Here is a 24,614-nt window from a genome sequence, read left to right on the forward strand (position 1 = left end):
GACCGGCATAGAGATCAACAGAAAACATTTTTCTTTCATTATGAAAAAACAGTAATCTCCACAGTTGGTTTGAGCATGGATTATCGGTTAAGAGAAGCTCATTCTTGCAGAGAGAGCAGTTTTGATAGAACTGCTCAAACGCAACAGCAACCACACTTGCTAACACTCTTGTTCTTTCTATAAGCAGAAAAGAACTGCAAATTTTGGAGGAATTCTTGTTTCTTCCAAGGAGCTGCATCTTGAATTATAGAAGACACATGGGCAACATTAAGACAGTTGATTTTGTAGCACAAGGGAGTACTGATTGTTAAGATTTTCTTGGGAAACATAGATGCAAACACCTTTTTGTCAACAGAGGCCAGAGGAAAGGAGAGGGACAGATTCCTTTAAGCACGCGGTTTGGCTTCCAGTTGCTGTTCTCCAGGAACAGGTGAGGTAGGGCTGAGTGCTAATCCAGATGTAGGTCGAGAATGACACCCAGTGGACAGACCATGTGGTACTCCCAGAGGATTTCCATGGGTGTCTACCCAATTCACTTTTCCTGATTTAATGTACTCTCAGGTAATGAGCCATTTTAGGGTATTAGAAAGTGTCCTAGTCTATATTCCCACTAACACGCCATGACAAGAAACCTCCTGAAAACATTTCCTTTCTAGCCCTTTTGTACGTCAGTAGGTTGGGATACAGAGATAGAAAGATCTCCTTAAAGACTTGACCATCTTTTTTTTTTTTTTTTTTTTTTTTCCCCCAAAATTTGAATCAGAGGATTTTTTCTTTCCCACCCCTCGCAGTTGACTTTTATACATACAATATGGACAGCTTCCCATATCTATATAGAGCTGGATTAACTTAGTCATATGGAGATACTGACCTATTCAAAAGGGTTTTCTAACCATAATAAAATAGGTTCATAGTAAATGTTTATGTTGCTTTGGTAGAACGCTCAAAGGGTTTTCCTTTCTCGTGACACCGTTAAAATAAAAACAGCAACAAGGAATCCAGACATGCATTGAATCTGGTCCGATTTAATTTCATTTTTCTGACCCAACAAGGGTTCATTTGTACCTCATAAAACAGAGGGGTACCAGGCTCATACATGTACCCTGCTCCACTACCCAAAGGACAGAGATTTGGCAAATAGTCCCGCGCTGCACTGGGGCAGGACCGAGAGTCCGGGATTAGACCCAAATGCACAGCAAGGGGGAAGAGGATAAAGAGAGAAATGTGAGGAGGACAGGAGAACAATTTCTGAGTATGAAGCCAGATAACTGGGAGAAAGGCTCATCTCGTGAGCAAAGCAGAGGTGTTACAGGAGGGGAAGCGGAGTCTTCTGGAGGCAGCTTGGTACAGCCAAACAGGCTAACGTGCCTAAACTGCTTTCAGCGGAGCCTGGACTCCAGAACCCCCTGGCCTCTGTCCTCACATCACCAACCGCATTACTTTTCCTTTAGGCAGACTTTCCTTTTGCTTATATGTTCATTGCACAAAGAGAAAGCGCAAACCAGAATCCTTAGCCTTTCTTTTGTAAAATACCACAATATGCTAAAAAAAGGATCCCCTCAGAGAGCAGCGCACGCTCACCTCTAGCCCTCGGGGTTTGGTTCTGTGCCCTTTTAACTGACACTGCACTGCTCATCTGAACAAACGTGCCATGCTCCTCGTTATGGCAAGACATGCGAACTGCTTAGTGCCAAGAAAGGCCTAAAGGCATCAAAGTTTGTGCTTTCATATGCACATGGAGTAGGATTTTCAGTAGCAGCAGTGGAAGTGATTTCTTCCTGCCTCACCCTCGCTCCTCCCTCAGGGTGGTACAGTAGCAAGCAGGATGAAACTCAGAGCAAACACATCTTACTCCCTCTTTGTCTGTCCTTAGTGCTCACTCTGAGAAAATAATGCTTTTTTATATTAATGCCTACATCTGTTTAGGTATGTCTCCTGCATTATTAATATCTGCAGCCTGCAAAGGAAATTACCTGTAGAATTTGCCTCCGAATTCAGTGTCAGTCTCCAATGAGCTCACACCTCCTGACCTTGTTAACCTCAGCTTTGAGCATCTAAAATAAAATCCTGCCTAGCAGGCCATTTCAGCTGGGTGCTTAATCCAGGAGATCTCTCAGGTCAAAGGCTTAGATTTAGCTGAGGCCCTACTATAGCACATCTGAAACACTCTGCCCAGGTAAAGAGCTTTGGAAACCTGCAAGAAAAGGTCAGAGGCAGAGTTTATAGCACAATATTTTATCAGATTCTTCTCCAGGTGTCTCTAAGCAAAGACCTATTGCACACAGCAACGCTCTGCTCCGTCCAGACGGACCCAGCAGGACACTTACTCATCACGAGGGCTGGTGTCAGGGAGCCCTCAGCTGAGCTAACGCCCTTCCGCAGGCTGCGGGCAGTGCTCTTCTGCCGCCTTCTCCTCTCAGCCTCCCCACACATTCTTCTCCTTAAAGAAACCCTCCTGCCGTCTAGGTTTGGTGGGGTTTTGTTTTGTTTGTTTGTGGGTTTGGGGTTGGTATTTTTGTTTGGTTGGTTGGTTGGTTTTTATTTTTAAATCCACTGACATTTCTATTTAATCACCTTCCACGGCAAATCGCTGTATCAGCCATATTTTCTACTCAGCTACAGCTATACTAAAGATTTCCTCCATTAAAGATGAAAGACTCAGAAACATCTCCTCACACACACTGCACCTCCCTGGGACAGTATAAACAAAAAGCTAGCAAACTTTAAACTTTCTTATTTCAAGATTTATATTTTTTTAGGAGTCTGCTATAAAAGCAACTAATCCCATTCATTAGTCTTTACCTCAAATTCCTCACTAAAATTTTTCTTCCACTGTTGCTAATAGGAAATAAGACAACCATTCTGCTACACCTGCTTCTAAATAACCAAACTTTTTGCACTGTTACCCACCTTTTGTAGAAGGAGTAGGGATGCTTATTAATTCTCCACACCTGATAGAAATCAAATTTCTATCAACCACAGTGGGATTATGGCTGGGACTGGTGTTTCATATTCTATCCTCTATCTTTTTTTTTTTTTTTCCTTTTTTAAATTGATAAAACTCACGCATTGATGAAATCTCAAATTTAAACATTTGGGAGTTTATCAGCATTAAAGGTAAACTCTCTCTTTTTCCCCAAGTGTCTTAAGGGATGATCTGAAGTCTGAGAGAGTGCTGCTTCAGCAGGAAGAGAGAGTGAAAGTGGAAAACGAATATAGTCCCAGGGAAAGTTTTTCTTTTGAAGGCTTGGCAAGCAGCAGTGGAGAGCTTAGAAAGGCAGATACCCACACAACCAGGAAAACCATTGAAGTTCCCTTTTGTGGCATCCTCTGTCTTATAACATTTTACTGACGTTTGTTGGTAGTGGGTGGTCAAAGGTGTCCTGGTCATGAGATGAAGCTGAGAAGATAACATCAAGGTATACAAACAGGCCCCACATTAGGAAGACCAGCTTATTCATGGAATGCGATGGGACTCCTCAATGACATTTAAAGGCAGCAGATTCATAATGGACAAAAAGGGCTTTATTTTCCAGCACAGCAATCAGTAAAATTAATCTGCTTATTATGCAACTCTCAGTTCCACAGTGTTATTTCTCTTGATAAGGCAAAAAGCTTTGTTAATTTGAAGAAAGGATTTGGCAGGTATATGCACAAGATTAGCATCTGCTGACTGTTATCCAGGAAAATATTGCAAGAGAAAATATCACCATTCTCATGCTTCAGGACACAAGACTGTCTGTCTTTGGAGGTCAAGGAGAATTCCCTTTATGCTATTACAGGTTACACAGTATTATTACAGTGGGTTTTTTATGAGGATAGGTCATATATTTTCAAAACATACAATCTTGATAAAATATCCACGCAAACTGTTAACTTCAAAAAATAAGCATTGTTGTGAAGACTATTTTTTGTTCTTTGAACATTTGCCTTTTTTGAGTATACTTCACATTTTTAGAGGGTTTTATAACATTTCTGAATATTGACACAGAAATTGAAGATGTATTTCTTATTCTTCATATTTTCCTTTGACTAGTGAAAGCTCACACAAAGCTTTGGAGAGAGAGTGACCATGCCGTGACTCTTCCAGACAGTCTTCCTTATTATGTGTTTTTCAGGAGCGTGCCTCCTTGCCTTTAAAACCCATCTATGTATCTCAAAATCTACTTGTGTATCTCTATACTCTACAGTAAACATTACGGTGCAAAAACTAATCTAGGGCTTGGTTTTACGTGCATGATTAAAGGCACTAGACTTTAACTTTACTCTCCAGTTATCATTATTATTTATAGATCATTATTTTATAGTAATAAAATGTATCTTGGGCAGAACCTCAAAGAAAATTGAGAAAGATAAAAAGCCAGTGGAAAAACCCAAAAGTTTTCCCCTTTTATCCCGTATTCTTCCCCTGTGATTATTTCTGGTTTTGGCTATATAAGTATTTGTAACTATTTTAGTTCTCTATCCTGTTCGCACTGGGTCTTGATATAGCTGGAAACAGAACGTACCAAAAAGTATAGACTGGCCAATCCATTAAAGGAAATCTGATGCTCACTTGTAACAAACTGGTTTTTCTTAGTAGATATTTGCGTGAGTAGAGGACAGTAGAGGTCATATCCTTACAACTGATGAACTGATGTGCGTACAGCAGCATGTATCCAGACACTTTATCGCTAATTTCTAAATTTCGTATCTTCTGTATCACATATTCCAGTAACACACCTAGATACTAAATGGCAAGTGGGAGCGTATCTCAAAGGATGAACTGCTGCTGGGCTTGATACGTCTGATTTCGAGAGGCAGGAGACACTGAAACTTTGCTGTGAAGGAAAATTCAGCTTTTAAAAAAAAGATTTTCTCTTGACCTCAAACGAAACTGCCTTATATCCACATTTCTGACAGCTACACAAATTTCTAAGGCTATTGGAAATATCAAAATGTTTGATTTTGGTAGTGTCAAATTGTTTTGTTTTGTTGATGTTGAAATGTTTCATTTAATTATGTCAAAAAACTTTATTCTGTTAATGTGGACACATTATAATATAATCTTCAATCTTCAGTACAATATAACATTTAAAATCTCATATAAATTCAATATAAAAATTAATATGTATATAACAAAAATCAATTAATCAAAATGGTGCAGTCAAAATGATTATGTTTTTACCTTACCAAAACAAAATGTTTTGACATTACCAAAATAAAACAAGACAGCTGAAGTGATTTGTTTCAGCTCCTTTCCAAAGAAAATTTCATCAAAATTGACGTATTCTTCAGGAACATTTTGACACTGATGAAACAACATGTCACAATGAAACACAGTTCTATTTACAGTGTTTTTTCTACACTTAATTTTAGGAAAAGGAAGAAATACATCCAAAGGGCTGGCCACAATGACACAGCAGATTTTGCAGCCATGCATTTGCAGGTGCCTGGAGGTACTAGAAATTAAAGTATTTCTGGCCACTTACATCTTTAATTCTCCTTCCAAAAATAATCCAATGTTTCCTTAAATTGTTTCTTAGGTGAAGATGACTCTAAAAAGGTTTGTCATTCCCCATTCTTTGCTATAGTGAGAGCACAGGAATAGCTATAAGCATTTCATGACATCTCTCTCTTCTTGTCTTCTTTATTTTATGATTGGGGGTGATTTTCCCTCCCGCATGCTTACCCTTCATGCTCCTTCTTCTCCTCATTTCCATGGTACAAAAGCTTGGGCAAGCTCCCTTTTACCTTTTCCATGAGTATTCATAGGTCTAATTAAGTTAAATTCAGCTTGTCTGATTTGAGAAGTCTTATCAAGAATACTTAACCTGTGCAAATAATATGCAGAGACTGAAGTATTCCTTCTGAATGCTAATTAACTATCATACAAGACTTCATACATAATCAAATATCCAAATGCACCAGAACACTTACAGGGAAAGAAGAAGAAAAAAAAAAAAAAAAAAAAAAGAAGAAACACTTTAGAAAAGGTAACAAACAAAAATCCTATGCTAGCAATTCAGAGCAGCCCAATAACCCAAAGCACATTTCCTGATTGTGACACTGCCTTCTAATTTTAACTAGGAGAGGATGGAGTTCTACCTGGGCTGCAGAGACAGAAAGGTGGTGAAGAAGGGATAAAAAAAGCTAGGAGGGTCATTCAGCCTTCTTCATTTTCCAGGGCCATATTTTTAAACTGAATCTTGCAGAAAGTAAGTGGTAATTAACTCTGTTTAGCTCTTTTTAGAGTGACTACATTTGCATCTATGTCTTCCCTTCAGTCTTTTCTGTTTTTTTCTTCTAGAGCTTCTTACCTTAGATTATGACTGTCTCCGGACATAGCTCTATGTTTTCACAGACTAGTCCACCTAATAGTCATAGAGGAGTCCAACCAGCCAGACTCAGACCCAGGTAGGAGGCTGCCATGAACCTGAAGATCACTAAGAAGATCCCCAGGACTTGTCCACCTGGACAGCCCACAGGGGCACTATGACTCTGGCAGCGTGATTGATCTCACTGAACCTAAACATATATGATGCACATGTCAAATCTGAACCCCTTGCCCAGGTGCTGCCTACAATTAAATAAACAGAAAGAGACTTTTGGACAGGAATCCATTCAGCTTGTTTCTGGCATCTGTATTTGGGTGAGATGAATTGTGCTCTAGGAGAGCCCCTTTCTCTCCTGGGGTTGTATGGGTGCTTAGTGCAACAATGACATCAATAGACATCCACAGTGTTAATGCCTGAAATCAAGTGAGATAATTTCCTCATCAGGTTTACTAGATGAACCATGCTGTGTCGTAGGGAACCGACGTCATCCACACCAGGACCAGGAATGAGAATTTAAGGGCTCTCTATGTCCCTATGCCTGAAGTTTCCTTTTAAACCAGGATGAGAGAGACGTGTATGTGCAAGGGCTGGCACCCACTGGACCATGCCCAAATACGAAGTCGGGAAGCTGGTGGTACAATATAACTGCTATTTTGGACCTCCCACAGACTTACATATCCCAGTGCAAGAAAACCTGGAGCACCAAGAGCTACAAAGCACTCCAATCAGTGCACCTAAAACACCCAAAACCTTCTTCCTGCATGTGTTTCTCGTTATTGTCCAATTTCTTTTACTGTTATGTAGGTCAATTCTTCCTCTCTCTTAACACTCCACCTAATTTCAGTGGCCCCGTACCATAAGAATTCTATTTAAGAATCTGTTGCTGCTATCAACCTTAATTTTTCCCTTCCACAGTTTCCAACTGTTTCTTCTTATCCCTTTGTCTTCTGATAGTGAATTATTTTTGCCTTTCCATCATTTATATTGTTATTATGACTGCATCAGGCTATGATCAAATCCTTTTCACCTTCCAATCTTGTCATAATTTCTTTTGTCTAAATTTGTATTTTCTGCTTTTTTTCCCAACCATTTCTTCTTTCTCAAGCTCAGCGTGAAAAAAAATTGACTGTTTTGCAAGCCTGGACAGCAGGTCACTCTTATCTGCACAGCTTTTGCATGAGATCCTATAAAATGTATAATCCAAACTATGTAGTCCAGCTAGACCCTCCTGTGTTCTGTTGTGTCCTCCCCATTCTCAGGCATACAGTATCCAGTTGTCTTTTTTTATCTTCTTCCATCAACAGAAATTCCTTTTATTGTAATCCTCCACTGCATAGGCATGGGTGTCCATTACTTCATAGGACAAATGGACATGATAAGTTTTATACTCGTGAAAATTCTGGCTTTGTTTTCTTCTGCTGCAAAGTGGTTTGTTCAGAGTCAAAGTCCTAAAAATTATGGTAGGAACATGGTATGGAAAGACCTACCATTGCATCTTGGGCAGGGAACGGGTGCCTTTTTGTTCTGTTCTCATTGCTACAAGCATTTCTATTTTGACACTTAAAAAAAAATCCTTCTTTCTTCTTCTCTGCCCTTAGATCAGGGAATATTCTATTATCCAATGTTGTTAATCATGGAGAAATGCACATAACTATGAGTAGTGTGTAAAGGTAAAATAGTTTACTATGCATGAACACCAGTATATTAAGAGGGAGTATATAAACTGGATAGAAAAACAGAAAAAATTGACTGATAAAAACATTAATGGAAAGAATTTGGCTGATGGCTATATGTGAATGACTAATACATGGATGTAGTAGATGGATTAAATGGAAGGACAGATGGATGAGATCAATCAACAGACAGATGGATTGTGAATGGAGTGTAACTGTATTGAAGGGAAAGACAGATAAAAGGAGTATTAGAGAGAGAGAAAAATGAGTGCAAGTATCTGTGGAATTTCTTCTGCCAGAATGAGCCCTGATGAATCTCTCTGGGAATCAGCTGGTTAAATACAGCTCCCTCTTAGCAGCAAAACTAGGTTCATTCCACAGAGGTGCAAGGAAGATGAGAACAGGCTTTGAACAGAGGGAATGAGAATTTAGAACTGAAAGCACAGAAAGGTATTAACAAGAGGAACACTAGGACAAGATTAAATCTTTGCAGAAGACCTAGTCAGGGATATAACAAGTAAAAACTTATAATAAAGTTTCAGGTAAAATGAAATCCCTTATATATATTTTTTCCGGTGAAACCTATAACTTGGATGTAGGTCTCATTTCACCTAAGTTTTCCTAAAGTCCAGTCACACTTTTTAAAGGTCAGGCTTTCACATTCTGGATCTTAATGACATTGAAGCTTAGCAGGAACTGGGTCTTCCATGTACAAATGTGATGCAGTGATCTGTCTGCAGCAACACCGAGGGTGCAACAGGATGATATGCAGTTACCCTCCCTAATGCTAGCATTGGCTGCTAACAGTTTCCATTAACAGAACTAGGTAGCTCAAGAAGCACAAATTTAAAACAGCTTTTCCTCTAAGCCCCTGCTTTAAATCTCCTCGGGGTCATAGTAACAGTACATTTATTACAAGTACATTACAGTACTTGTAACAGTACATTTACTAATTCATCCCATTTTGGTTTTCAATACACTTGCATGCTGCTTTGTGCATGCACATCGTACAAATATTTGTGGGACTTTAGCCTCCTAGGTAAGAAATCCTAAGCATCTCCTACTCAAGTCAGCCACATGAAATAACCAGAAGCTAGCGCTCAGAAGCATTTAGCCACTAGCCTCTGCTAGCAGCTCTTCAGCAATCCACCATCTCATTTATGCTAGAGATAAGGCACAGCTTCAGCATTTAGTAGCCAACTACTGGTTGAACTTTTCAGAAGAGATCAAAACAACTGCTACAAACCCACAACAGATTTTCACATACTTGAATTAAAAATTATTTCTACTGAAGCACATGTATTCTTTGGCCAGTATTTACCAGAAAAACGATGTGTTTTGAGTTGGCTAGGTAATTCACAGCAACAGAAGTTAGAGAACAAGATTCTTTCTACTTATATAAAGAAGACATTTGAGGGAGTAAATATGGTAGAAATTTTTCAGTTGACTTTGCTGACTTTATTCTCAGTTACAGGCAGACATGATTTTTGAGGTTATTAATTTCTACATAATTTTAAAATCTGGTTGGATCTGAGAAGCAAAACTGCAGAAACGAACCGTGGTACTTCCCATTATGTGCTCTCAGTATGTCTTCTGAGTCACTTCTGATTAGCTTGCTGGAAACATTATATTGTCAACAATGCAGAGAAAGCCAGCTGTGTTATCTTTTTGTCTTCTGAGCAATGCAACATCAATAATGACCAGCTGACTTCTGATTCCTCTCTATTTTCCACTGCAATAGTGAGGTGGTGTGCTTTTCATGTGCTTGGCAGGGTTACCTTTCTAGCGGGCTGAATAAATTAATTTTGAGCTGGAAAGTAAAATATCGAGTTCACTGAGAAAGGATCCAGACAAAATGCCAAGACAATTTTTTTTTTTTCCATTTCATAACCTCAATTTTTGGATTTAACCACACAGAGGGGAAAAAAGGGAGAGGGAAAAAAAAAAGAAAAAAAAAAGAAAAAAAAATTTTTGTTTTCTAAATGTACTTAGGTCATATATTAAATGTAATTTTTCTGATGATAAGGGATGTTGCAGTGATTGCTCTAACAACAGATATTATTTTCTTCTTCTTCATAAAGCAACAACAACAAAGTTCTCAGCTTTGGTATCAATTCCTTCATTGAAAATGCCCTGTTCTTTTCTGTCTCAGAAAGAAGCCTACATCTTCCAAATCCCCAGCATAATTTCTCTTCTTTGCCTCTGTCCTGCCATGAATGGACTTCTTTACTCATCCTGGAAGAATAGCTGGATCCTCATATTCCCGTATGTTTCTCTCAGGTAGCCATTTTTTTCCAGTCATACTTGGTAATTCACATGAATACATCTGTTAACCAGGAAATAGCCCACATACACCAAGCTCATTTCTTAGTTACAAATGAAGAGCTGTTGGATATTAGTAATTTCCTCCACATGGCTGATCTTAAACAATGTGAACTAAAATATTATTGAACATGGTCAAAAATGCTTCTTTTATTTTGTGTCGAAACTTGGAAATTTCTACTGTAAAACTCAAAAACCAAAATACTTCCATCAATGTCCAACAGACATTGGTGTCTGTTTGTGGTGGGTTGACCCTGGCTGGGGGCCAGGTGCCCACCAGAGCCGCTCTATCACTCTCCTCCTTCATTAGACAGGGGAGAAAAGGTACAATGAAAAGCTTATGCGTCGAGATAAGGACAGGGAGAGATCATTCTCTAATTATCATCACGAGCAAAACAGACCAAACTTAGAGAGGGAATTCATCTAATTTATTACTAGATAAAACAGAATAGAGGAATGAGAAATAAAATCAAATCTTAAAAAACACCTCCCCCCACCCCTCCCATCTTCCTGGGCTCAACTTCACTCCTGACTTCAACCTTCCACCCCCTCAGTGGCACAGGGGGACGGGGAGTGGGGGTTACGGTCAGTTCATCACATGGTGTTTCTGCCGCTTCTTCATCCTCAGGGGGAGGACTCCTCTCATCGTTCCCCTGCTCCAGCATGGAGTCCCTCTCACGGGAGACAGTCCTTCACGAACTGCTCCAGCGTGGGTCTCTCCCACGGGGTGCAGACCTTCAGGAGCAAACTGCTCCAGCGTGGGTCCCCCACGGGGTCACAAGTCCTGCCAGCAAACCTGCTCTGGCGTGGGCTCCTCTCTCCACGGATCCACAGGTCCTGCCAGGAGCTTGCTCCAGCGCGGGCTTCCCACGGGGTCACAGCCTCCTTCAGGTGTCTCCACCTGCTCCGGCGTGGGGTCTTCCACGGGCTGCGGGTGGAATCACTACACCCCCTCACCCTTCCTCCATGGGCTGCAGGGGGACAGCCTGCTTCACCATGGTCTTCACCACAGGCTGCAGGGGGATCTCTGGTCTGGCGCCTCGAGCACCTCCTGCCCCTCCTTCTGCACTGACCTTGGTGTCTGCAGATGTTCTTACATCTTCTCACTCCTCTCTCTGGCTGCAAAAGCTCTCTCTAGGTGGGTTTTTTTCTCTTTCTTAAATATGTTATCACAGAGGCGCTGATTGGCTTGGCCTTGGCCAGCGGCGGGTCCATCTTGGAGCCGGCTGGCATTGGCTCTATCAGACACAGGGGAAGCTTCTAGCAGCTTCTCACAGAAGCCACCCCTGTACCGCCCCCCGCTACCAAAACCTTGCCACGCAAACCCAACACACTGTTCCACAGAGAAACTGTGGTTGAGGAGTCTTGAGTTCCCTTGTGCCACCCAGCTGAACTCATTCTCCTTACTGTTGTGGTCTTCCTTTTTGGCAGAGAAAGCTGTCCATCATTTACTACTTAATTTATTACACATTGATTTTAAACCTAAAGAAAGACTTATAACAATTTCTGTCTTTCTTCTCAGTCTTTACTTTTTGATTTTTTATAAAGAATTAGTATTTTGGTCATGGAGCAAACACCACACACGCACACATACATATATAAACAATGCCAAAAAAATTACCTAATCAAAAATCGAATTTCTCTAGTTGTTTCAAGGACTACTTCTGAGGGGGGAAAGCAGATCATTTCTAATTTTTCAGTCTTCCTGAAAATGCCATTGGCCCTGCCCAGCCTGGATTAATCTGAATATTGCTGTGATTCAAATGCCATCGAACTGATTGCTGAGATTGGCAGAAGGAATGGTGGCACCTAGTCAAACTCTAGTTTTAAAAATGAATGAGTACCAGAATAATTATGTTTTATTGTACCTGTTAATTTATCCTGGAAAATACCTTAATAAATTGATTGCATGTTTCAAGCAACCCCATAATGAGAGGATTATTTACAAAGGCCACACAGAAGCTGTTATTAAAAAGCAATCAGAAGGAGAGAAGAACAATGGCAGGAGGTATCAGTGGACAAACCTTAATGGTGGGGGGTTTAGGATTTGGTTTGTGTTATCTTGCTGACATTTTAATTAAAATGTATTTCCTCCATTTCGTTACTGTCTCACACTTTATCTGAATTAACTTTCACACTTGGTTATGGAAAAAGTAATTTTCGTTACATGCCAAGATGAGGCAGTGGTAATTCTTTGTTTTTGTTTCTCAGACTCAGACATGCAAAATCCTAATGTTCAGATGTGGATTCTGCTGATGTTGGGTTTGAGAGTGCTGTGTGAGAGATTTTTCCGGGAAGTCTGCAAGCAGCAGAGTCCAACAGAGAAGTAGCTCTATGGCTTGCCAAGTGGATCCTGCAATCCTGCAGGAAATGGAGGCTTTAGCCAGACCTTTGTATACAGAGAGTTGAGCCTGTTAGCTGATTTAAGATGCTAACAGCATGCAGAAGCCAAATTATTCAGCCCAGTCTTGTTTTAAATATTGAAAATTTTAAATTGTAACAGGAAAAAAACTTCATATTAAACAAAAATGACATATGATGCCAGATTACCCTCTCTTCCCCCTCCTCCAATTAATAAATAGGTTTTAAAAACAAACAAGAAATTAGGAAGCTGGAGAATTTAAGGTGTGAAAAAAGGATTAAAAAACCTAAAGATGTACGATTAGTTATTATTAATTAATTACACCTGGAGTACTGTGTCCAGCTCTGGGGTCCCCAATAAAAGAAAGACATGGAGCTGTTGGAGAGAGTCCAGAGGAGGGCCACGAAGCTGATCAGAGGGCTGGAACACCTCTCCTATAAGGACAGGCTGAGAGAGCTGGGGCTGTTCAGCCTGGAGAAGAGAAGGCTTGGAGGAGACTTCATAGCAGCCTTCCAGTACCTAAAGGGGCCTACAGAAAAGCTGGAGAGAGACTGTTTACAAGGATGTGTAGTGACAGGACAAGGGGTAATGGCCTTAAGCTGGAGGAGGGTAGATTTAGATTAGATGTAAGGAAGAAAATCTTCCCTGTGAGGGTAGTGAGGCACTGGAACAGGTTGCCCAGAGAAGTTGTGGATGCCCCATCCCTGGAAGTGTTCAAGGCCAGGTTGAATGGGGCTTTGGGGGCAACCAGGTCTAGGTGAGGGTGTCCCTGCCCATGGCAAGGGAGGTGGAACTAGATGGTCTTTGGGGTCCCTTCCAACCCAAACCATTCTATGTTTCTATGAGCATATGGTTGCATGGCCCTCAGTAAACCCTGGCACTGTGCAATTGCTGTAATTATGGGAAAGGAGGTCTAAATGACTAGGAAGGCTGAGTTTAGGATACTGGTACCAGTGTCTGAAGGACGTAAAATCCAAGGAGGGGGAAGTGTAAAGGATATGAGTAATGTTCCTGGTAGAAAACAGCAGAAGGGCTGGAGCCTGAACCCCACCAGGCAGGCTCAAAGCTGCTTCCCTGGGCAGTGCTCTCACTTGTTTCCTCTGCGGTAATGCAACCAGATAGGCAGTGGCTGGTAGTTTACCCTCGGCCTAAATATAGAAATAACATAAAAGATTTTCTGAATTCGTCTCAATTAGTTTTTCTGGGACTCACTGAGGAAACTCTTACAAAACAATTTTGCTTTTGTTTCAGAACAGTTCAAGGGGAGCGGGGAAGTGCCTTTCATGAAAATTCTTGAAAAAAACACATGTCCAAACCCAGAATATTTTAACTAGGAAGAGATTTTGCAGTGTCTCATGGGAGCTGCAGATTAGTTGTGTCTTGTTTGTGCCTGTGCACAAGGTTTACAGGTCAGATGCCTGCTCTGGTAGGACACAAGGGTGAGCAACCACCACCTCTTTTCTCTAAGGAAGGAGACTGCAGAACATCATAGGAAAGACATACAACCACCTGCTCCCATTCACAAGGCTGGAAGGGACCATTAGGCCCACAGGTAAACTCCAGGACATGACGACTTCCCTGTATGGAGCTGGTCAGTTTGTGCTAGCACCTCTCCCAAGACAAAGAGTTAAGTGACATTATCTGAATCATTTAAAAAGGGTCTAGGTATAACGTTTGCTCTGTCACTACCAAGACCATTCTCAGTTCAGCTCCATTTTTCTTATCCACTTCAAAGCTGGTGTCATGTTGTTTGAGGTGCTAAAAAAATAGACTATGAAACCTACTAAGCAAAGGGGAAGGAGTTGCTCTTGCAGTGTGTAATAAGACTATACATTAAAACTCATTCTGTATAGCATCCTTCAAACTAACAGTTGTCTAAAATTATTCAGGATTAAAAAATGAGAGACAGCAGTGAATATGACATATACGTTACATTAAACCAGGCTATAAAGTGAAAAATTAACACAGCTTTCACTTATGAGTCTAATAAGAGACTTTAAAGAAAATGAGAAAGGAGAGACAAGGATGATGAGGCACACTCCTAGCAGAGATGCAAAACATGATAAAGTTAGTGATGTGAAGTGAAACAGGACCTTCAGGAATTACAGAGAAGGAGCTCATATCAGGAGCAGCAAGCAAGGAACAGACAGTGACAAAAGCCACAGCAAAAATAGGAGAGAGAAGCCCAGGAGGGTGGCTGCAGCAGATCTTTGGAGGACAGTTTTGTATCGGGCTTATCAGCAACCACAACGGTGCTGCTTCGCAAGCCCAGGTTCCTTCTGGCCTATAGCAGCAACCTGCCAGGTACTCAGATCAAAAGAAAGATCAAAATCATCTGCAGTCTTTTAGCAGCTGCTTGACAGAGTCCTGGTGGACAAAGTCTACCATATTAGAGTCTTGGTAACAAAATCAAACCAGAGGTTGAACTAAAGGAAGATGACCAGCTCTGGCTCCTTTGATGCAGCTTTTCCCTCCAGTATACCTGTGAGCATATATCTTTGCTACTTTCCTACTTTTTTGCTGTTGCTTTTCTCTAAGGTGAAAACAAATTTTACTCCAAGGCAAATGTCACTCCCACTTGTATTAGTTCCTTTCTCACCAACAGCACTTTTCCCACCAACCTATAAATTCTCAGAAGAACTAAACATTAAATCCAGCAGTTTTCTTATAAAATGCACAAGCTTCTGGCAACTAATATAGTAGAAAATAACCATCATTGTTACACTGCTTGGTTTTATGGTATGTTAAAATACTGAGGTACTGATTTAAGAAAAACGCTCTCAACACATAGCTCCATGCCAACGCATTCTTTGATTTACAGAAAAGCTGACTCTACCAAGGACCTGCAGTACCATACAATAAGCTCTAATCTTTACTCATATTGGAATCTGTCTATCTACTGTGGATTTAGGGATCTTTTATGATACCAAATGTGTAGAAAGTTTTCAAATAATCATGACCTCTAACACTCTGCACACAATGTTGTATGCAAGCCTACCAACCATCATGCAACATCCCTTCCCTCCAAAGCTAGGAGAAATGCATTGCAGGATATTAAGCCAATTCATTGTGAGTCCAAACCACTGCCTGGCACTTCAACTGAAAATTCATTTAGCAGTCAGTGCAGTTCGCTGAACACTGATATAATCTGTTGGTCATGGAAAATGTTATTTTGATTTCTGCGGAGTTTCATTCCAGGCTAGAAGTGCCCAGGTAGTTTCAGGAGTACAGGAAAAGTAATGAATTAGTCCACACTTGAGATGAAAAAAGTTTGGCTATCTGGGACCAGTTTTCCTTCTGGAAAAAGGATGCCTCAGTGGGTTGCTGAGCACTGAACAGAGACATAGTTCTGACAGAGCACTGATTCCTGCCTAACAAACAGCAAATGGACTGACAGGGTCATGAAATGGATTAGGAAATGCAAGTATCCCTCTCTAGGCACATTTCTTCCATTAGAAGTGGCAGAAATGCAAGTTTGCAGGTTTTTGAGTTCTCAGATAATACTGATATTCTGAAATTTTACCTGAAACAGTTCCCCTCAAAATGATCACATCTGACAACTCCCCACCATCCTCCTAAAACAAAGTTATCTGCAGTCAGAAATCTGCTCGTGACATACCTAAGTTACTTCTTTTTTTTTCTTTTTTTTTTTTTTTTTAAAGTCCTTCATATTCTAGGAAGTTGCAATTTTTGATGCAAATTTATTTTGTTTGCTGAACTGTTTTTGGTGCTTTCTTCTGACTATCTCTGCCAGCCCCTGTTGAAGTAGACTGAGCAGCAATGCTAATGGCTTATTTTGAACACTTCTGAGGGAGACAGTGGTCACAGCATACAGTTCACTGAATCCTCTATTCACATAGAGCAAGTGGTCTCTTGCACGAGCACAAAGCCCTGGTAGTGCTGGACCACCCTATAACTTCTCCTCTTCATTTTCTTCTTCCAGCATGCATGCCAGTGGTGACAGGATTTACACTGACTGCTCCTTTTTAAAAGGTTACCTGATAAAAAGGGGCTGCTGAGTAGTGTGGAAACACAGTTTAGGGCACTTCAAGTGAGACAGTTCAAAGTTGTGTGCTGAACCCAAATCTCTTGAGCTAGACTAGTCACATCACAGGTGCCTTTACCTTCTTTTAGCTGTTCAAACACCAAAATAAGTCCCAGGCTGCAATTCCCCTCTCCCCAGGCCTCACCAAGCATGGGATTAGCCATTCAGGTATGTTAGAAGGATTAAAAAAATGCTGAGAGAGGAACAGAGGACATATAACACAGGAACAGGGTCATGATCAATGGTGCGAAGTCTAGTTTGAGGCCAGTAGCTAGAGGTATACTCCAGGGTCAATACAGGGTCTGATCCTGTTTATCATCTTCATTAATGTTCTGGATGAAGGGGCAGAGTGTATAAATTCGCTGATGATACAAAATCATATGACAAGACTCTCCAAGCAGATGAGCAATTGCCCAATATTCCCTCTGGTAAAGGTCTCCATCAGCCAGACGCTTTATCAGACTTTTAAGTCCCTCTTTCCAGCTGTTGAATAAGGTAAAACTTCCCACTACGCTGAGTTTGTAGAGGTTATGTGTCAGGAATCACATAAGGATTGTGAATCAACAAGTCTGTATTGAGCCAATCCACCCAGTCAAGTTCTTAGAAAGAGAGAAAAGGAGAATGAGGCCTACATTTCATAATCTTCCTTGGGACAGATATAGTTCTTTTGGAGAAGTCACAGTCAGTACAAGGAACTATATTTTGTGTACGAATCTATGAATAGAAGTGACTCATCAGAAGTAGAAATATGCCATCCTCCAACCCCCAAAATTAGATATTGTGGGGTTTAAGTTAATCCTACCATTCCCCAAGCAAACATCATTTACTAGATCATACATTCAATGATGCCTCACTCCCTCATCTTTTAGTATGAATCAGTGCAGCTCTGCAGTTCATTTCAATCTATTTCTTGGGCGCAGCGAGAATTATTCTACTGTATTATTTGTCCCTTTGCTATAGTCTGGGAAGCTTGAAATATTTCCCTCTACGTTCATAACTAGCAAAAATACTCAAAGTGAAATAACCACCTTCTCTCTCTTCAGTATTTAAAGACCTTACCAAGCAATCTTAAATTCTGCTGGGTATATCTTCAATCCCAACTGTAACAGTGCATATGTGAGTGCACTGCATATTTCTTTGTTACATAAAGATGAGTGCACGCTTGCAATATAGGTAGAGATACCTGGATGTGGATGTGTTCACATGCTTTTTATAGATGACGTACACACATACATATCCGGGTGGGACTATATCTATCTACAAAGCCTAGATTACCAAGGCGACAAAGAGCTTGGGGGTTACATTTGGTTTTAACCCTGTTTAAAGTACCTGGAATTTCTGGTCAAGGATCCTTTGTCTATCTGCTCCTTTTCTCATTTTTCAAGGTTGGCATTCAAAGAGATATAACTAGGAGCAATAGGTGTTTTGCCTAATGAATGTTTATTCAAACGCACACATACAGAGCACAATGATGTTTATGTGTATGTGTCCGCATGCCTTCATATACATACGTGAATACTATTGTCTGTGTGTAATAACAATCACGTAACGACTCAGTCTTTTAACTGGACTCTTGAAAGCTCTGGAGGAAGATGAATGCATTTTATTTCAACCTAATTTATTTTCCCCAGCTGTGACTTAAAGGGCACATAATAAGACAGAAAAAGGCCTTGAAATACTGCTCAAACCTCCAACGTTAAAGCTGCGTGTGACTCTACAGCATAGCTAGATGGACTTATAAGTAAAAGGATCAATAATTACTGTTGCAGATTTACGTCAGCATAGAGGAAACACAGAGAAAGCCCTGGAACTGAAATGCTCAGGTAACCAACTTTGTTTAAGCTGGTAACTTGCTGTAGTGTCACCACATTCCAACAGCCATGGCTACACATGAAGATGCAATTGCGCCATTTAGGAGCTGGTTTGTTTCGGCTTTTTGCTCTCTTTCCATTTACCCATATGGAAAGTTGCTCCTTTAGGGACACCTGCAACTTCTGTCTTTTGTGATAATGCATGGGCGTGTGTGGCTTTGAGAGCTATTTATGTAATATTTCCATTTATAAGCTGTAATTAAACCATCTAATTAAAAAAGCAGTAATCTATTTAACAGGGGGTTTATTTTTTTAAAGAAAGCCTAACAGAACTGTGATTAAGTTCTTCTGTTAGATGAGCATTATGGCTTTTCATAAGGCTTTTAATTACTCAACCCAAAATGTTAAATAAATTAAAGATGTAATTTTACTTTTCTGAAAAGAAAAAAAAATAATAACACATGATAGAGTAAAAAGCTGTTCCAAAATATCCATTAATATAGCAGAGATTATTTTTAATGTGTTGTGCATTTCAGCCTAGACAAAAGCTGATTAGTGGTGCAAAATATAGTGAATAAAATCCTGCATTTATTAGACAAATAGACAGGTAATTGTACTTTTTATTCCCAAGATATGCTCACTATTAGAGCACAGGAACAGCCCTTTTGGGTCTCCCCAACCCAGCACTTTGCTCCCAGCTAGGGTAAGGTGAGAGACTCCAGGGAGACCACACGGGCCTGGACACTTTCCTCTGTCCCCTTGTCTCCTCAGCATTCAATTTTGTTGGATCAAGACATTAGAGAATGAATCCCTGCCTGTTCCCTTCAGTGTCCATTTACAGACCCGGTGTCTGCAAATTTGTCTAATCCCATTTTGAGCCCGCTGATGCTGTCTGCCTGTGCAGCCTGCTGGGCCAGCAACTTACAGAAGTTCCCTATCCACTGTGTGAAAAGCTGCTTTCATTACCTGTTTTAAACTGTTGTCCTGTTAGGTTTTCTCAAGTGCTCTTTACTTCTATTCTTGCAGGAGTTAGTGAATAACAATTCTGCAGTCACCTTATCTGTGATCTGAATCTTATCATAACCTTAGCAGAACCATTCATTTTACTTTGCCCTTGTTTCAGTTTCCAGTTACTCCTCCTAAACACGATCATTCTCATCAACATTTCCCAGGCTGATTGTCTGCCCTCACTCACTTTCACTAAGACAAATGTTTCTGAGGGCAAAAGCCAATCAGCAAAAAAGGAGTGCAATTGCCAAGAATGAAATTATGACTTCTTCTCAGGCTAAAAAAATAAACTTGTACTCTACTGAGACACTTTGATACCTCTGTTTTTTGCAAAGTTTGACAGGAATTAGCTGCCTCATGGGAAAGGTACTTGACACCTATCTACATCTCTCAGACAGGTCACACTCAGTCCTGATGTGGACTTTAAGCACTTAAGCTAAGTACTTAAATTTGCACAGACTCTTAAACTCCCTTGCATGTACAAGGGGATCCTTGGGCAGCACCCTCCCCACCTCCTTCGGGGGTCCCAAAAGGACCAGGCACACTCTGGCCTGGGGCTGTGGGTGTTGAGGTTAGGATGGGGCTTTGGGGCTGCTGCAAGGGAGCAGTATCATCGCAGCAGTATCATCGCAGCAGATGCAAGGGCTGAGAGCAACCAGTCTCTCCTGTGTTTCTCAGTCTGCCCCTGCTGCTTACGCACAGGCAGCATGATGGAGGAGGAGGCATCAGTCTAATCTGAATGCAAATGGGAGGGGAAAGAGAGAAAATGAAGAAAGAGGAGCTAAAAAGAGGGGATTTGTGGAAACAAAACACAACCCCGCAATTCAAGCATATTTGTTGACCTGCTTGGTTTGGACCCATATCTAGTGCCATGTTAGGGTTTGCCTCACTGCCAAGCTCAACTAGAACAAACAAATTAGGCCAAAGGAGGGTGGTGGTGTTTAGTTTGAACACAGTGCAGTGATATGTGAAATGAATTTCTGTATACTTAATCTTGGCCAAATGAGGCTGTCAGATGTTTGTTTCTCCAACCTGCCTCAGCACTTTATACCAAGAGGAAAATGTTCCCTGAGTATAGAGCACGAGCAACTGAAACGTAAAACCATGAACACAAATATTTATCATTTTCTCTCTCATTAGCATTCCTTGCTCAAAAGCCGGAATATGCTGCTTGTGCCTCCTCTATCTCTGTAAGTTGCCTGGCTCCCTTGTTGCTCTTTCCACAGGCAGCAACTAATAACAGCCTGCCATTTAAGGTTGTCGTGTGGGAGCACTCCAGTGGGCAGGAGGGCGTGCAAGCATTGCCCCATGACATGCACCCAAACTTCCAGGAGCTGTTGCCCGTGCCTCGCCCTGGGAGCAGGAAGGTGGGTCGCAGGTGAAACCACCAGCTCCCCAGTGGTTTCAGCGATCTTAGGCTGACCTGCAAGGGTCTGGAAGCACCTCTAGCTCCTCAGTGGACCCTACCTACCAGTCAAGGCAAATAGGACAAATGATGTTTAGATACGGCTCAAACTGAGGAAGTCAGGGATCAGGTTTTGATGCTGAGTTTTGAATTGCAGGAATTTGGGATGGAGCATGCAAAAGCAATTTTCAACAGATCCCAATTCTCAATTAAAACACAACAGCACCCTTTAAACAGGACTGATCCACTCGGACATAAAACCTGAGGTATAAAGTCCCATTTGCCCAATATGAGCTTACTGGCACCAAGTGAATGGCAGGTAAATTTGTGGTTCAGCCCACATTTTGATCCATGTTGTTCCCTTCAGATTTGCCCTTCTGCAAATCTCCCACACATAGAGATGACAGATCTCCCATATGAATTGAACTGGGGAAGCCACATCCAAAGCTTCATAACTATCTTCTCTGAACATTTACTTGCTCCTCTAGGCACCCAGGTTTGGGGTGAAACGCAGAAGGCGTTGCTGACCCAGCACTGCCCTGCACTCTGCTCCAAGACAACAGTGAAGCAATCAGAGCAGGGAGGGACAGCAGTCTGCTGCAGGCTTGGGTCTGCTCATTGACTGCTAACCAGAAACTCTGATGGAGTCTATTCAAAAGTAACATACCAGGGATAAGGACATTTCTGCAGATAGAGCCATCTTACTTGAAAAAGGGAAGAACATTTGCTTGGATTGCAAGGTCATGGATTCCAAATTCCATTTTTTCCTACCAGAACAAAATAAGAAATATATTTTGATGTTGAAAGAAAAAAAAAAAAATTGGAAATGCAGTCCACACATTCTTTTTTTTTTTTTTTTTTTGTGGGAGAGGGAAAGCTTATTCTAGTTTTTGGAGACATCACATGCTTCAAAAAGCCAATTCTAGGCTGGAAAATCATAATACAGGAGCATCAGCTAGATTGAATGTTGCTAGATATCTCAAAGCCAAGAGTACATGGTACCTGCTCATGTCAGAGATGGGCTCATGCAGCTCATGTACTTAAGAAGCTGCTCTCAGAAATTGCTTGCAGAAGCAGCTCCCTGTTGTGTTACTGGCCTTGTCCAAGTCCCAGCACAAGATGCTCATGTTCAGTGAAGTATTACCTCCTTTAGCACTACTGGGAGGATCTTAAAAGATAATGGCCTACTTCTCACCTGGTGATGGTCTCCCACTGTTGACTTCAATTAAGTTATTGTGGTTTGAACTGATGTGATGTGATGTGAGGTCAGAACTACTTTCCCACAAGGACATTTAGACACAGTACAATGAAATAAATGGAGGCTAAACACCAGGAAAAAACTTTATAACAATAAAAACACTGTACAGGAACAGACTGCCTGATGAAGATGTGGCGTATCCAACAGTGGAGACTTTTTAGCATTGATTGGGTAAGAATTTGCCGTGCATAGGATAGATATGTGAGATCCTGCATCGGGGCAGGAGGAGAAAGCTGTATGCTTTCCTAAGGTCCTTTCCAGTCCTATTTTCTGTGATTACCTAGTTCATATTAACCATATTTAACTAAGTTGGATAACAATTTTGGCAGTAAGTCAAGTGTCGTATTTGACATTTGATTTATTACACTCGTACATTATTCACTCTCCCTGGTTCTTCCTGCACTGTTTCCCGGGCCTAAATCTCACAGACCTGTTTACCAACAGGTCTGATTAATTAAATTCTTCCTAGGATCTCAAGGAGCTATCATTTTAAGACCCAGCAGTGCACCATTTGATTTACTCCATAAAACTTCCTTTTTTTTGGTAGCAGACAATGAAAATATGTCAACAGAGTCTCACATCAAAGAGAATGTCAAGGGTAAAAATGCCCATGCAGCCAGCTGGTTCTTTCCAAAGCTCATTCACATACTCTGTATGTGTGTGTGCTTGGGTGAAAGAGAAAGGGCAAGGAAGAAAGTTTTAGATGGGACCCAAAAGTTACATAAATCTGGAGGAAAGAGGAGAAATAATAAAGCTCTTTACCCTGCCAGACAAAGCCAGGAACCCTCGTAGAAGGTGGAGATGAATTTGGAAGTGGTAATTATATCACTCTATTGCTGAATGCAAATTCTTTCTTTTCAAATATACTGATATTAAACGTACAGGAAACAGGAAATGAAACAGGTTGCATATAGGAGTTGAAATGGATTTGTTAAGTTTCATTGTGCAAAAAAGTGAAATACAAAATGAGAAAAGATAGGAGGGAGGGGAGGAGAGGAGAAAATAGAACCTACAACAGGGAAAAAGCCATCAGCAGCTGTAGAGAAAAACAGCTTCGTGATTTGAAGGGGATTTTTTTTCTTTCTTTTTCTTCCTTGATTCTCTCTTTATCCTTTTGTGCTGTTAGGAAACTATAGTTTCTTACTTTAGTAGCTTAAAATGTGTAGTAACTCTATTGTACAGTTTCTGACCAGTACTTTACAACACAGTATCATTTTTAAAGGCAGATATTAAGCTAGCTTATTAAATGCATGTGTTGTGGCTGGCATTATCTCTTCAAAGGAAATTAAACCTTGTATCTGAATTTCAGCTACTTTACAAAAAAAATAAAAATCAATCCAATTCTGCTTCTAGAAACCCTGGCCAAATCCAAATGCATGTTGCCATTGCAGATTTAAGCTAACTGAAAGCTCTTGATATGCAATGGTAAGAACCAGCATTTTGTTTCCATCAGGTATTGTGGAACAAGACATTTGTGCATTATTAGGTGCTCTTAATCCTACCTAAAACCTTGACAGAGGGGTGCACTGAACACTGAGAGTTCTGCTTGCCTGGTGTAAGGGGTGGCGGGGGCGGGGGGGAGGAGTGGAAGAAAAGCAAGAGGAAAAGACAAGGACTCTTTTTGGGACGAAAGGAAGAGAAACTGTCAAGCCTGCATACTGATTAATTTTTTTGAAAAGCATTGCTTTTACAAAGCACTAGATGTGTAACACCGGGGGGAGAGTATACAAAGATACAGGAATCAGAGCAGCATCTTTCTCCCTCTTATTTTCTCTGAGCTGCCACAATAGAGTTTTATATCTGGACTCTACTAAATGAAAAATCCATTTCCCTTCGGATTAATGACACAGAAAACACTTTGGGCTGGAACCTAAAACCTAAATAGGACTTCATTCCAGCTGAACTCAGGAAGTAAGAATAATCATAACAGCAGCAGCAAAGCTAATAACAGCCTGACCATATCGATGCCTTTGTCTGTGTGAGATCTGCATTAGTGATTCTGCTCCCATTGCTTTTCTGGGATGTGGGGTGCTGCAGAGAATGACAAAAGTGTCTTTATTTGGTTATGTTGGAGGTGCTACATGTTTCATAAGCAGATGATGTCTGGAGCAAGGAAGCTTTCAGGGCAAGAACAATTCTTCTGCAATGTCTGCAGAGGGTCTGGCGCAGTGGGTCCAAAGCCCAATTAGATTGCTTGGAGCTATAAGAATACTGCACAGAGTGATACGTAGGATGTGCGAGTGACACCCACGATATTTTTCAAATGCATATTGATCACTAAGTTTCATTAGTGTTAATGGTTGCTACCTACAGAGAACAATTTATACCCCCAAACCAAATATCTTTTATTTAGGTTGTTGAAAAATAATAACGAAGGGAAGATCTGAAGTAAAATACAATATGACCCACGTGT

Source organism: Balearica regulorum, chromosome 3 (genome assembly GCF_011004875.1).
Source record: "Balearica regulorum gibbericeps isolate bBalReg1 chromosome 3, bBalReg1.pri, whole genome shotgun sequence".
Taxonomy (NCBI): domain Eukaryota; kingdom Metazoa; phylum Chordata; class Aves; order Gruiformes; family Gruidae; genus Balearica; species Balearica regulorum.